Genomic DNA, 10,114 nt, shown 5'->3' with positions numbered 1-10,114 from the left:
AGAGAAGCTGGACAAGAGCACAAAAGGAGCTCCCACCAGTGGCCCCTCATGTCCTGGCTGGCTTCCCTGCCCGTGGGGATGGCAGGTGGGCACACTCACTCGGCAATGGTCAGCAGGTGGCGGGACGTGTCAACGTGCAGCTCTATGTTGGCGTTCTCCAGCTCCACCAGGCTGCGCCGCATCTCCAACTGCTCCTTGAAGGCCCCGATGAGCTGTGTCCGGATCTTGTTCATCTGCAGGCGGCTATCCTCCTCTCCATCATGGGGGGGGATCATGACTGGGGGCAGGAAGAGAGCCATGGTTGAACTCCATGCTTGCCCACTAACCCAGGGTCTGCACCAAGGAGGCACCCTACACACGTCTGGATGGATGGGTGGATGGATGGATGGATAATGGTTGGATAAATGTCGGATGGATGGATGGGTAGGTGAATGATGGATGGGTGAATGGATGGACGGATGGATGGATAATGGATAATGGATGAATGGATGAGGAGATGATGGATGAATGGGTGGGTGAAGGATGGATGGATGGATGGATGGATGGATGGATGGATGGATGGATGATGGATGGGTGAATAATGGATGGATGGATGATGGATGGATGGATGGATAATGGATGGATGGATGGATGGATGATGGATGGATGGATGGATGGATAATGGATGGATGGATGGATAATGGATGGATGGATGGATGGATGGATGGAAAGATGATGGATGGATGGACGTGTGATGGATGGATGGATGGACAGATGAACAGATGGATGGGTAAATGATGGATGGATGGATGAATGGGCGGTGAATAACGGATGGATGGGTAGATAGATGGAGACATGGATGGATGGATGGATGGATGGATGGGTAGATAATTGGATGGATGATTTAGATGATCTCTTTGCCTGGTTTGGGGTCAGATTACCTGGATTTGAGTCTCAGGCATCCAAGGAGGGGTGAGGCTGGGCTAGCCATCTGAGCTCAGACCTTACTTCCTCAGGGGAACCCTCCCAGATTCTCAATCTGGGTCCACCTGCCACTTGTTCTGATAACATCCTGCCTTCTCCTTCACAGTCCTCTGCATATTAATAATTGATAAACATTTTGTGATACATTTGACACCTCTTTCCTGCTAGAATATGAGCTCTATAGAGCAAACAGCTTTATCTTTTTGTTTCCCATGTGAGTTCTACCTAATAGCTGTCCGTGATTAATTGATGATATTCCCCAACTGCCCCACTGGTAGCTCCACCCTGGCCACGCACGGTCTGTTCCCCTGTCTGCAGGACAGTGGTCAAGGGGCACAATTTCCTTAAATGCCAAGGGATCTGAGATGGCAAAGTGAGCAATGCATCCAGAGACTGGACCACTGTAGCCATCAAAACAAGGTTTTGGGGGAGTACTTGGTACCCTGGAAATACTCATAATGCTCCTGGCAGAGGTGTGCACACCAGTGTCCCACAGCAGCCCCAGTCATGTCACAGCAGGACCCAAGGGAAGCCGGTCATGCCCTCAGGGCTCACGACGACGTTGCCCGCCTCCCCGGTACAGACCACCTAGGACCAGTCCCAATAATTAAGAGGCTATCAGGGTGAAGGCCCTTGAGGCACACATCCCTGTTGACCCCTGACCCCAAAGAAGCCCAAGGGTCCTGGTCACCACCTAGCTTTGCAAATTCTCTACAACAACCCCATCTTCCACCCCCACCGGCCTCCCAGCCCTCCACTGGCCCCATGGGACTCAGTCTGCCATCAACAACAGCCCCTTTTCTTTGAACACTCCCTTCATGCTCCTGCTCTAACAGAACCCTGAGCCCTCTGAATCACCTAAGACAAACGGGCACCCATGTGCCCAAGAAGCCTGAATAGCTAGAAAACCCCGAAGTGCCCATCAAAGGGGATGAGATATGCTCCACGGCTGTTAGAGAGAGTGGGGCAGACCCACCGAGCAGGTGGACGGCCCCCAGGACACACCGCTGGGTAAGGAAAACAAGGAACAGACCAACAGCCATGGGCTGGTGTCACTTACATAAGAGTCCACCCCCTGCCCCCCCCACACATGCACACAAACCACGTGTCCCTCTCTGGACACGCCGGTGTCCACGGCGCTGCACAGAACACAGTCCAGACAGGCTCAGGTCAAAAGGACAGCAGTGACCTCAGGGAACGCCCGCTCTTCCCAGCGTTCAGATATAACTACCGATCTATAGGAACTCAGAGCACAGAGCGGTCAGCAAATCCCCGGGACAAATGACCCAGTTTCTTCAGCAAGAACCAAAAGGAAAGCCACAAAGAGGAAGAGGGGTTGCCCACAGAATAGAAGAGACCACATTCAAGGTGTGGCCCGATGACACGGATGGGCTTGCCCACCAACCGTCTGACGCCACCAACAAATGTGGAAACGTCTTCTCAGGTTGCAAAAGGCACGGTCATTATGTATTGGTGAAGTCTTTGTTTCTTAGGGAGGACATCCTGACATATTTCTGAATACAATGATACCATGTCTGGAATTTGCTTTGAGATGATGGGATGGGGGCCGCATGGGAGGACAGAGCGAGTGATCCTGGTGAGAAGTGGCGGCTCTGGCCGGGGTCTGCCATTCCGGCCTTTCTCCTCTGCCAGTGTTGGAAATTCCCGCAACAAAAAGTGTGAGCGACATGCCTGTGTGGGGTCAGGCAGCACAGACGGGCCTGCCCCGCCCTCCCTGACCCGCCGAGGGGGTGGAGGACACGCACCAGTTTGCTCGTCCGGACCCCCTTGGGGGGCACAGTACTGTCCCACAGCCTCCTGGGCACAGGAGGGCGCCTGCCTCCTGGCAAATCCGGAGTGAGCATCTGGGGCACGGAACGCACACGCTGTGAGTTTGAGCAGATGCCGCTAAGCCGGCCTCCCAAAGACACAGGGTAAGTCACACGCGCAGGAAGGGTTTTACGCTGCCACCTACATCCGTATACTATTACTTGACATTGTAGCTTTGGCCAACACAGTAAGCAAAAATGGCTTCTATGTGTGTCTGTTTCCTGATGCAATTAAGAACATTTCCCTATGTTCATTGGCCACTAGGAATTCTCTGAATCCCCTATTCATTTCCTCACTCAGTTCTGGACTGTTGGTTCTTTCTTATTGATTTTCAGAAGTCCTTTATTTATTGTGGCAAAGCTTATCTTAATCAGCCCAAAGAACACGTCCGTATGTAGGTACGCAGGCATGTATGTACACGACTTTCTTACTGGTGTTTTTAAGGAGACCTTTTAAACTTACTGAATTGTTCTGTAATTGTTGGAAAAGCTATGATACGCTCACCCCTAAGGGAGGCCTACCTAGGCCTGGTTTGGAGAGAAGGGGGGAATGGAGGAAACCGCGTGATGGGCACGGGGTCTGCTCTGGGGAGGCGGGAATGCTCTGGGACCAGATGGAGGTGGTGGCCGCACAGCACTGTGGACGAGCCACGAATGCCACCGAACTGTGCACGTGAATTTTAAGTTGCATGAGCTTTGCCTCAGTCAACAAATACAAATTTAGGTGCCGGCATTAGGGGAAGTGGAAAACTCTCTGTACTATGTCTGCAGCTTCTTTCATAAATCTAAAATTATTCTGGAACAGAAGACTATATTTTTAAGTAAAAACTGATCTGGGAGGAAGGAAAAAACAAAAAAGTGGGAGGGTGGGAAGGAGAGGAAAGGCAGAAAGGAGGAGCTCAGGAGGAGGCAGGGAAGACAGCCGCTCCCCCCGTGCGGCAGGCCAGGAAATGGGAGGCAGCGCATGGTGGGCTGGGACTGACGCCCACGGCCACAGCCGCAACCACATGCCCCCAGCAGGGGCGGCAAAACCCCAGAGGCCCCAGGAGCTCAGCTCTACCTCGTGCATTCCGGGCGCCGGGTTCACCTCTCTTCTCCTCCTCCTGCGTCTCAATTTTGGACTTGAGGCGCTCGATCTCCCTGCGCAGGTCGGAGATGACGTCCGTGTACTGCGCGATGCGGTAGGACACGTTCAGCAGATTGCGCTTCACCTGGTGGGCGGGACCCACGGCCAAGGTCAGAGCTCACGGGAACTGCCCGCCACGGGATGTGTTCAGGCTACGAGGACGCCAGCACATTTTGTCAGGAAATTCAGATCGATACAACTCGGCCTTAAAGACAGAGGGAACCAGACCCCTGCCCCCACGGGGACGAGCCCCGAGGACGGGAGGCGGAGGGACACCAGACAGACAGAAGGACACGCACGGGGACCCCACTCACATGAGGTCCCGGAGTCGTCAGACTCACAGACACAGAGAGTAGATGGCGGGGTCGGGGCCGAGGGAACAGGTGGGGGTCCGTGCGTCACGGACACAGGGTCTCCGTGTGGGGGATGGAAGGTTCTGGAGCCGGGCGGGGGGATGCCCGCACAGCCACGTGGATGTGCTCAGTGCCCCTGAACTGGACGCTTAGAAACGGTGAAGACGGCAAATTTTATGTCAAGCATATTTTGCCACAGTCAAGAAATTTCAAATGATCTGTCAGTTTTGTTATAACCCCTGCCCGCGGGTAAGCACCGCGATCACTGATCTGTGCCCTCCGGGCCGTCCTCCGTGCACTTCTGTGCATACATACGTATCTGCAGAGACACATACAGGAGTTTCCTGGTATAGGCTTGTCTGTGGTTTTCTTATGTAAATTATGTCAGACCAGGGCTATTATTTTTTCTTTCTTTTTTTTTTTAAGTAGGCTGCAGCCCGACGTGGGGCCCCAACTCACGACCCTGAGAGGCGCCCACCCGACCTACTGAGATGCCGGGCGCCCCCAGAGCTATTCCTCTCTCACGCGCGCTCCTCATGCAGCGCTGTGGCCGGAAGGCCGTCCGCCTGCACAGACGGGTCTGCCCCGTTCTCTCCGAAGCTGCAGAGCGGCCCCCGGGAGGGACACACCGGTCTGCACGCCCCACCCCCTTTGACGGGCACTTTGGGGCTTTTGAGTGACGTGCCTCCTGGAGCTCCCAGGTACGAGTCTCTCTCTGGTGGGTCTGGAGGGTGGAAGTGCTGGTCTCAGGCTGAAGAGAGGCGCTTGACCGCCCTGCGTCTGCACCCCCCGCGCTCTCTCACTCGGGGCCCGGCGTCCTCGACCGAGCCTCTCAACTCCATCTTCTCGGCCGCTCTCCCTTGCAGCACCCCGTGGCTCCCTTTTAGAGCACTGACCACAGTTGGAAGTGACACGCTGAGCTGTGGGGGGTCGTGTTTGCCCTCTGCCTCGCCCCCCAGCGAAGCTCAAAGTTTGGCTGAGGGCAGAGGCTGTCCTGGCGCCGAGCTCAGAGCCGCGTGGTGGGAAGGGCTCGTCCCAGGTTTGTTGGCGAGGATCACACCTCCACTCGCCAACCACAAGACATGTGTCCCTGAACGCACGTCCAGCCTTCCGATGCGCGTCCTCTGCACCGAGCACAGCGGTACAGCCTCCGGAGCCAGGCGCTCTACGCTGCAGCGCCAGCTCTGCTCGGGCGGCCGCGGCTGCAGGACGGGATGATAACAGGCCCCACCTCCCAGGGAGAGGGTGGTAAGGAATTAAATCAAGACATCTAGAGCCCACCGTGTGCCTGGAGGACCGGTAAGTCCATGCCGTAAACACCCCAAACCCTGTGACTAGGGCCTCATTTGGAGAAAGGGTCTTTGCAGATGTCAGGACGGATCTTGAGGTGAGACCCTCCTGGATTTGAGGGGCCCGAAACCCAAGGCCAGTGTCCTCCTCATCAGAGAAGAGAAGGGAGGGACAGAGAAGTCCGGCACCGCACGCCCAGCACGGCCAGGAGCCTGGGGGTGGAAGGGACCCTCCCCTAGGGGCTCCAGGGGGAGCACTGGGTGAGACTCCGCACGTGGGGCCTCACCCGCGTCTTGATGTTCTTGGCCCTGTCGGCATACAGCAGCGTGGTCCGGGACTCCTCGAAGGACGTGCTGGCCGGGCTGATGTGCGCGATCATCACCGTGCGGCTGTTCCCTCCCAGGGCGTCCTGCTCAGCGGAAGGTCCAGGGTGGGGGTGAGGGGAACGGGGGCCAGCCCTCTGCGGTTCCTGCTCCAAACCCTGACACAGGCAGGTGATGCCAGGACAAGGATTTGGTGCTCGGGGAGGGGACGCTAGGACGAAGTGAGATCTGTTCCAGGCCCACCCCATCGGACTTCCGCTCTGAGAACAGAGTAGATTGAGAAGCTGAATCTACGGGGACGTTTACAGATCACTTTGCCTGTCTGTCCACCTACACCCTAGAGAGGACAGTGTCTGGCTCAGAATAAAGGGCAATGTCTTACTGTCAGGCAGTCCAAGATGGGACAGGCAGCCTCAGTAAGGTAGTGAGCTCCCTGTGGCTGGGGGTATGCAAGCCCAGGCTGGCCCCCTACTCAGACAGATGGAGCAGGAGTCAGGCAGTGACCAGCCATGGTTTCTACGGGGTTCTCGTGCCTTCAGGGGTTCTTGGAGGAGCCCTGAGACCCAGGTCTGGGCCTCCCACACGAGGCAGGCAGCCGCCGGGCCCACAGCTGTACCTTCAGCAGGCGCGTGAGCTTGCTGTCCCGGAAGTTCACGTACTGCGCCCGGCTGCCGCCTTTCTCGCTGAGCGCATTGATGCAGTTGCCCAGAGCCAGCAGGGAGCGGTTGATGTGGGCGCCCTCCTTCATCCTCTTGCCGCGGTTCTGGGTCTGGGCGGGAGAGGAGAGGTCTGGGCGGTGCACTGACCCATCCCACCTGGGCCTGAGCGGCTCAGACCACATGCACCACACTGACTGGGGCCCCGAGGTGACAGGACTCTGGGGGGAGCGCGATGAGGCCACGGGAGGGGACGAGGCAGAGCTGTGTACTGATGGTGACAACATGCACCTCGTTAAGTGAGACTAGAAAGGGGTAGGGGGCTGTCCGTGCACCACTTTTATGAGACACAGACGGGCGTGTGGGTTTCGTCTGGGCAGCCCCCCCATGCCAAAACTTTCCGTCCTTCGGCTATGGCTCAGTGTCCCCTCCTGCGGGGGCACCCCCCCCCACTCTCGGAATCAGGGACTGCGGCAGCCAGCCCCCATCCTATTTCCTCCCCCACTTGACTCTCCAGGAGCTGCCTTGCTCTCTGCCGTGTTCCGCATCTTCCCACCCACTCCCCACTGGATCCCAGGCTCCATGGCGGCCAAATGTCCCAGAGCCCAGCCTGTAACAGGGGCCGCATGAAGGAGCCAAATGCCCTCCGGATGAAAACCTTGGACTGCTAGCACAGCAAGGACTCTAACTTTCTTCCCCTTTCCATATGGGCCACATTTTCCGCACAGTGTTTTTAATACATTTGAAATCAGAAAAAAAAAAATTCTCTTTCAGGGCACAGGCTTTGGAGCCAACTGGAGCATGGTTTGAGAATCTCTGACAGATCTCCCAGTGTGTCCCAGCTTCCTCTTTGCCAAAAGGGGCAATCTCCCAGCTTCACGGGGTTACAGTGAGGATTCAGTGCACAACATGTGCAACAGGCCAGCTCAGGCCTAGACCCACAGAGCCAACGGTAAATGTCAGCTACTACTTTCATTACGTGGGAGCCGGTGCTGGGCAGGACCGCAGCTGCTGGTGTGGCCACAGCCAAGGCAGCCGCTCCTGTCACGTGTCTGTGTCACAGAGTTCGGGGCTTTCTCAGAGACCTCGTGCCCTGGAACTCTTTTACGAGTGATTTACTATGAAGAAATGACAGCTTGTGAGAGCCAAGCAGATTGCAGAAGTAGCCCACGTAGGCCACTTGAATACAGTTACCAAAACCGAGGCCCAGAGAGGGGCAGTGGCTTACCCAAAAGCACACAGCAAGTCAGAGCAGAGCGAGAGCAAGGACCCAGGCCCTGGATCCCCTCCCTGCAACCCTCTCCATCCTGTCCTGAGGACGCAGCCAGGCCCAGCTAGAACATGCCAGAGTCTCGGACCTCCGTCACACGGGGTCCCCCTGCATGAACCTGTCTGCACCCACACCTGTCTGTGGGTCAGCCATGTCCTTTATTCTCCGTGCTCTGATGCTTTGACAGCTGGAGTCCTTGCTGACCCTGGAGGGCCTGCCCCTCCCAGTGTTAGCCAATTCCTGGAGATACGAAACCACCTTTCAAATGCAGACCACCAGCCCTGAGCCCACACCTCGGCCACCTCCCTCCGGGCCACTGTCCCCCCACCCCCTGTCCTAACCCCCCAGGGCCAGGGACTAGACAAATAGCCATTATACCCCAGAGCCACTGGAATACCCAAATTAGCCTGTCCTGAGCCTGCTCCCCCGGCCTCACCTGGTCCTTCCCGGGGAAAACACAAGAGGGCTCTCGCCCCCAGGGCAGCCTCCCTCTGCCTCCTGACCAGCCCTGGCACTTCCCTGCATGGCCCCGCGTGGCATCCTGTGCCCCCTCGTCTTGGAACTGTGAATAGGACTATCTTTCCAATGGGGGTCATCTCCTGGTCTCCTGGCCCTACTGTGCATCAAATTGTCTATGAATACACGACATTTCACACTGGTCTACCCCCAGCTGCTGGCCCGGCCCCCCTCACTTCAGCAACCGGAACACTGAGGGCAGGGCAGTGAACGAATGAGACGACTCAGTGATCAAACCCCAAAGACACAGAGCACCTGGTGCAAACCAGGGGACAGTCACCACAGCAGCAGATGGCATGATTTGGGCAAGACACCCCCAGGTGCAAAGCCTGGGTCCAGCACCACACACCCGTGCACGGCCAAGTCACAGCACCGCCTGGGTCCCGGCCCCGCATCTGCTGCCCACCTTATCCTGTGCTGGAGGCATTACGTGGATTACACCTGCTAAGAGCCTGGTCGTTTGGTGATAACGTTACTGTGTGGACACTGCCTCTGTGTGCACACCTGCTCTGTGCCCGGCCCTGGGCTGGGTCCTGCCCTCAAGGAGCGCTCAGGCCACTGCGGCAGCAGAAGGTAAGCCCAGCCCCCACTCTCAGCGACAGGTGCCTCCAAGGACAGGTGAGCCAAGAGCTCGGGGGCAGGCAGGTGGGACCCTTGGAAGGACTGTCAGGGCCTACAGCCATGTCGGGCTGGAGTACACTGGGCGCCGTCCTCCCAACAGCCATGCTTTGCACACACTGTTCCCTCCACCTGACATGCCCTTCCTTGCACCTCACCAAACTCCTAATGACCGTCTCAGGCTCAGCCCTGAGACCGCACGCCACCACCCTGCCCTCCTCTGGGCTCCCACAGCCTCTGTGAGGACCCTGAATCTCCAAGCACAGGCCTCCCTGAGCCATAATTATCTGCTCACACGTGCGTCTTCCCCCCAGAGGCTCAGTGCTCCCTGAGGGTGGGTCTGGGCGCCGTTCACCATCAGGAGAGTCCGCCACGTGGGAATTATAAATCTGTAAATACTGGCTCTGTGGGCTTTGCCACTCGGCACTTGAGACCTCACTCTGTCCGTAACTGGTTCGCTAGCGGGCGCCTGTGTGGGCCCAGCGCTGCCCTAGGAGCTGCAGACGTGGTTGGTCGGGGAGTGGCAGCCCCGCTCGCAGACTGCAAGGGGAGTAACTGTGGGGCTGGCAGAGAACCTGTGACGCCCGCTCCGAGCCCGCCAGGTCCACCATGAAGAGCCTCCCGACGCGCACTTCCTCCGGCACGTCCGCACCGCGGCTGCGCTGGCGGACGGTGACCTGCAGCACGGCGTGGGAGCGGGAGGACGTCTTGTTGGCGGCCGTGGGCTCCTGCGTGCGCTGCCGGTTGCCTCTGGTGAGGAGCTGCATGATCTGAGGACACAGGGGGAGGCGGTGGGTGACCAGGGGCCCCCACGAGGCCACACGCTCCCTCCAGAACCAGGCAGGCCGGAGAGGAGGGCTGGTCCCCGAGGCCTCTCGGGCAGCTCTTCGCAACAGAACCTCGTCCAGTGGAAGCAACTTCTGGTTTGCGCACAGAGGGACAGACTGATGGAGCCGACCAATCCAGCCGGAATGGCAGAGGGTGGACACTTGTGCCGCCCTCCCCCTCCTCTACCCCAGGCAGACCCGGCCACTGGATTACCACGTCTTCCCCACAGAGCCAGGGCCAGTCCCAGAACCTTCCACCACAGAACCCCAAAGGTGAATGGGCTCGCTGGGGTTGGTGGAGGTGGGGGGGGGCTGGAACCCGTTCGTGTGCCAGCGAGCCTCA

The sequence above is a fragment of the Ursus maritimus genome, unplaced genomic scaffold, assembly GCF_017311325.1.
Source record: "Ursus maritimus isolate PB19 unplaced genomic scaffold, ASM1731132v1 scaffold_2, whole genome shotgun sequence".
Classification (NCBI taxonomy): domain Eukaryota; kingdom Metazoa; phylum Chordata; class Mammalia; order Carnivora; family Ursidae; genus Ursus; species Ursus maritimus.
This window is presented reverse-complemented; position numbering follows the sequence as displayed.